The following is a 6,123-nucleotide window of genomic DNA, read 5'->3' as shown; positions in this document are numbered from 1 at the left end:
ATCAAGCAGGACAGTACAAGCCCTGTGCTTATTTTTCGAGCACATTAGATCCAGTAGCCCAGGCTCTGCCTGCGTGCCTCAAGTCAGTTGCAGCCACAGCTCTAGCTATCAGACAAAGTGATTCCATAGTGTTAGGACACTCCCTGACAGTACAAGTTCCACACTCCGTGGAAGTTCTTTTAAACCGAACACAGACCCAGCACTTGACAATTGCACGTTTAACAGGTTATGAACTGACACTGTTCCAGCCACACATAGAAATCAGACACTGCAACGTTTTAAATCCTGCTACACTGTTACCGTCAGTTACTTCAAATCCTGCCACACATGACTGTGTGGAAGTTGTTAACACTATGACCAAGCCAAGACAAGACCTGACAGACATTGCATTACCTAATCCCGACCTGACACTTTATGTGGATGGTTCATGTATGAGAACTAGTACAGGAGAACTAGTAGCCGCGTATGCAGTGACTACTGAAACTGAAGTTATAGAGACACACCGTATTGACATCCTGTCTGCTCAAGCAGCAGAGCTAGTTGCTCTGACCCAAGCCTGCATACGTGCCAAGAACCTGAAAGTAAACATATATACAGATTCACGTTACGCATTCGGAGTTGTACACGACTTCGGAGTACTCTGGCAGGAGAGAGGTTTCATGACTTCTCATGGAACCAAGATTCAGCATGGTCTCCTCATTCAAGCTCTGTTAGATGCAATACATTTACCGACAGCTATCGCTATCATGAAGTGCAAAGCACATACGAAAGTTACTGACATCATTTCCCAAGGTAACGATCTAGCAGATCGAACAGCCAAGCTTACAGCTCAGACCCCAGACATTCCAGTTAACACGACACAGACACTCACTCTAGATCCGACTACTTGTATGACAGTTAAGGACCCTACACAAGATGTCATAGACATACAGTTACATGCTACTCCTGAAGAAATCAAGAAATGGTCCGAACAAGGAGGGGTCCAGACAGATCAGGGATGGGTGACGAAGGGAAAAGCCACATGGTTTCTCCCCGACTCTATGGTTCAAGTCATTATTAATACCGCACATAGTCCAGCACACCTAGGAGAAAAAGCTATGTTAGACAGTATACAGAACCTTTGGTTCAACAAACACTTACGAGCTGCAGCCAAGCAGAAAGTTCGTACCTGTATGATATGTTGCCAGTTCAATCCAGGTAAAAGTGTCCCGGTGGAACAAGGTGGATTCCAACCCCCTGACCACCCTTTTGAAGTCCTCCAGATGGATTATATTCAGATGGAGCGATGTCGAGGTTTCAAGTATGTTCTTGTAGTTGTATGCGCTTTGTCCAGGTGGACAGAAGCATATCCAGTCCCAGATTACACAGCCGCGACCACTGCCAGGCAGTTGGTTCGTGAATTCTTTCCCCGTTATGGACTCCCTAGGGTCGTGTATTCTGATAACGGCCAGCCATTCTCATCTGAGCTAATGAAACATGTTTCCCTTTTGTTAGGGTACCAGTGGAAGTTCCATTGTGTACGCCATCCTGAAGCAGCCGGTCTCGTAGAGAGACATAATCAGACCCTGAAAATCCGTATTGCCAAGACATGTAAAGAGAAAGGTGTAGACTGGCTAGTTGCCCTGCCAGTTGCTTTATTCTTCATGCGCATGGTCGCACATTCCAGATCAGGTCTGTCCCCTTATGAGGTCGTATTCGGCCGCCCCCCAAATATGTGGGGTACACCTAGACCCCGCAGTATTACAGATGTTTCCAGTAATATGTTGACAGATTACCTAGCTTCCTTGATGTCTGCCCTACACTCTTGTCGTTCACAGGTTGCCGCTGCATTTCCAGACAATACTGAAGTGAAACCGCATGAGGTCATTCCAGGCGACCTCGTATTGGTCAGGAACTTTGATCGTTCAAGTCCGCTGGAGCCCCGCTGGAGGGAGCCACGCCTAGTCTTACTTACCACAAGGACCGCGGCCAAGTTGGAGGGCCGCAAAGGCTGGGTACATATGTCCCATATCAAGAAATTCCATGGATTGCGTATAAAAACATTTGCCAAGAACATTTCAAAGGACTACCTTTTTCCGAAAGACTGCCTAAAAATTGACACTGAACTCAAGCCTCCCCTGTTAGAGGAAACTCCGCAGCAGGAGTATAAAAAGAAACTCAGGTCTAGTAAAATAAGTCAGCCAGTTTAATTGTCTAAGTCCCTCTCGGGTGAAACGGTTAGACAGGTTTCTGACATGTATGAGATAGACCCCCATAGTGAGAGAGTTAGTCAAAACTCTATCAAATGTATCATTGTTCTAAGTTTTCTTCTATTTTTGAGTTTAATGGTTACCTGCACAAGTTATGCATTACATTTATGTTTTCCAATTTCTCATGTAAATATGTTTTCTAATGCTACAGTAGAGCACACATTTAGTGATCTGCCTCCTCACGAGCTATCCTATCGTCTTGCTATGCGAAATAATACATTTATCAGAATGTTACACTATTCACACCAGACCAGCAATGCCACTAATTGTTGGGTGTGTGGTCGACTCCCCCCTTTCCAGACACCGAAGGGAGTTCTGCCACTCTTTCCTTATCCGTTTTCACATAATGGTTCGTGTGGAGCATGGTCCACGTTAACGTCATCCTCCAATGATATGTCCCTTCTGAATAGAACATGTTTTCCAGACAAGCAAGGTCTCCCCCATAGAACAGGGTTAGATCTAGAAAATGAAGTTTATAATTTAGGTAATTATTCTTCGAATTTTATGGTCCTGAATGTTCAATCCGATACTACTCCAGACTTACCTGCTATTTCAGTACTACCAGTCAAAGGTGAATTATGTGTCAGAAAGAATGGTTCCGCACATGTAGGACATAGTGATTGTACTACTACTGTCAAGTATAGTGACAGTGGGAAATCTATTTTCAAAGCCTCACGTCATTCTTATTTTGTGTGTGGTCAGACCGCATATGTTCGTCTGCACCTCGATTGGGATGGAACCTGTTATATTGCCTTCCTACTGCCACCAGTTTTCCTAGCCCCATCTGATTATCATAGAAACACACATCTAGTACACATTAGACATAGAAGGGAGATCGAGTCCCCAATTGTCGATCAAACTGAAACTACTCTAGAACAATATCAAGACTTTAATAAAGGTTTCTTCTTCTTTATAGGACCTGTCCAGAATAGTAAGTTAATACGTAGGTTAACCAGAACCCTTGAAGCAGTAGTGAATGAGACTACTTCTGCTCTAGGTAACTTAACCGAAGAGCAATCTGCTATGAGATTTGTCGTGCTCCAAAATCGTCTCGTTCTTGACGTCATACTGGCCGATAGAGGAGGAGCATGTAGAGTCATCGGATCTAGTTGCTGCATTTTCATTCCTAATAACGCGCCGTCTGTTTATTCAGCTATAACCAGACTTCATAAAATTGCCCATCAGTTACACCAGAATCCAGGCACCTGGACATGGTCCGGTTGGCTCTGGAGTATCATATCTGCCTGGGGATGGAAAGTATTGTCATTCCTAGGTATTGCAGTAATGATCATATTCAGTTGCTGCCTCTGTATACAATGTGGCCCTGCGATTTGCGGCATTTGTGCTACCTCTTGTATTCCTAGTCCTAAATCCCGTTCCAAGACAATTCGAGACGAGCAAATGATGCTATATGAAATGATAGATGGTATCATGAATATTGATGTTTCCTGATGGAAACGTAGGGCACAAGGAGGGAATGTGGGAAAGTAAATTTTGCCATGTCATATGTGCCTACGTGTTCCCCATCTTATGTTATATGTGCATGATCGATATGCATGTATTCCCCTCTGATCGATTAAAGACGCAATTACAGTTGTGTCCATCTCTAGTATGCCAGTTTCCAGTTTTCGTGAATATAACGAATATCAGGCCTATGTAAAGCTACGTTGCCACGTTTTACAGTGTGCACGTTAATTCATTGAATTATCCCCGTTTCTAGGCCTCAAAAGGGCCCGGACTCAGATTCAGCTCCTGTTTCCTGAACCCTCTCCAAGGAGCGATACAGCCCCCACCTGTATCCCTGACCCTTCACTTACTTTCTTGCCACGCAGTGCCCGGCTCGGCCTGGCTCTGCCTCCCAGTCTGCCAAGAGTATGTTATGTTTCTAGTTATCAGTCCAGCCCTCCTTCTCTGCATTCCTAAGCTACTGAATCGCATCAATAGTTTCCGTCATGGTCTAGCCTTTATGTCTCCATGAAAGAGAAATACTGTATTAATATTCATAGAATATTCCTCACACACGCACTACATATAGAATAATGCATGCACCAGTCTTAATGTCTGTTAGCCTTTACCCTGATAACTTTTGGATTCTATCAACATGTACTATAAACACCAGATACTAGATATGCCTAGGTACATGTCGCTCTGACCCTCCAGACTTTCGTCTCCTCTTCTAGTGCAGAAGTCATAGCCCCCAGTTCTCCCTAGTAACACGTCATTGTCAGTTTGCGCGCACCACTAGGTTAGAGGTCCCAGCTGCTCAGGTAGCCCCCTCAATGTTTCCGCCCCGTTTATGACATATTCTGTTACGTTTGCATCACATGTCTATGTATACGCCCTGTACACACCTCTTCTTACACCCACTTTATGCCTTATCTTTCGCGACTGCTACAAACTCCGCCTACTGCTACGCCTACTGTATTGAATGCAATGTAATTGTTTTAGTATATATATGTTGTGCACTGTTATTAAAGCTATCCCTTTTCCAGACCCTGCCCCCGGCAGCTGCCATCCTATTCCCGTGCAGGTGGTCCTGTTCCTGTCCCTTATGCTTTATTAAACCTGCAAAACTCAAGATACCTCGAATCCTGACTCTTATTTATTGAGCTACCTGTTTATTGATTATTCCGAAAAATAGAACCGGTAATTAATTATTTATTTACCACAGTAGCCTGCATGCATGTAGGAAGCTCCAATGTGTAAGTAACATGTCACTAATCAACGTCCACTTTACATCACAGGTGGCACTGAAGTACCGAGTACAGATAGCGATGCCCTGCAAATTGAAGAAATAACAGAGGACACTGAGGGAGACGTGCATCCATCCCCACAGCCAGGACCATCAGGGCAAGCTGTCGCACCAGCGGTCATAACACCACCTGCCCCTGTGGACAGTGCCACCTCTGCGCCAACAGGCGCAGCAGTACCACAGCGAGTGACTCAACCACCAGTGGGGCTGACAACACCAGCAGCAGCACGCAGACAAACCCGCCGCCCTGCGGCTGTGAGGAGCCAGTCCAGCAGACTGGTGAGGGAGCCGCGCAATACCACATCACGCGCTGGCAGGGGGGTGAACGTGCGGGCACCTGGGCTCTCTATTGAGCGCCGTATGCTCCACGTCCACCAGACACAAGCCCGTCATCTCGCTGCTATACATCTCCAGCTCAACAAGACCGCTAGGAATGTTGGTCAGCTGACAGACCGTATGGAGAGGATGACCGCTGCTGTGGAGGCCAACACCCAGGCCATGTATAGTCAGCGGGACATCAACCGGCGCAGACACCGGCAGCTGCTGACCCGCCTGTCTGCATACACGCGGTCAAATTATATTATTGGCAACGCGACCTCCCAGCTGTCACGACGCTCCTTGGCTATGCAGGTGCAAATGGTCCAGTGCTGTCAGGACGTCGCGAGAGCTCTGGAGCAAGTGACAACTGCAGTTCAGGGTATGCAAGCAACTGGCCATGGCCAGCCGGGGGGGGGGGGGACGACACTAGTGAGGCTAATTCCAGCCATAGTAGCCAATCCGTGCCACTGGTGGTAGCACCCTGCCGCAGCACCAGGCCATCTGCCCGGAGGCGGCATTGAACATTTGATTGGTACCATGAAGGGCCATGCTGCTGCTACAAGCATGCCCTCCTCAAGAACATGGGACATATGACGCAATATGGCAATCATGTTACAGTTTGTGGAATTCCCACTTTATTGTGCAAAAAACAATAAGAAATATTCTGTTACACTTAATCTGACTCATGTCATTATTACTATTGTCATGCATGAGTGAAGTCTTGGGAGTGGGGAGTGGGTGCACTAGAAACAGTTCATGCTGATTTGGTTACGGCGCCTGTGTCCTTCTGCAGGATTCTCCCCG

The sequence above is a fragment of the Lissotriton helveticus genome, chromosome 1_2 (assembly GCF_964261635.1).
Source record: "Lissotriton helveticus chromosome 1_2, aLisHel1.1, whole genome shotgun sequence".
Taxonomy (NCBI): domain Eukaryota; kingdom Metazoa; phylum Chordata; class Amphibia; order Caudata; family Salamandridae; genus Lissotriton; species Lissotriton helveticus.
The sequence above is the reverse complement of the archived record's forward strand: the minus strand, read 5'-3'. Positions refer to the sequence as shown.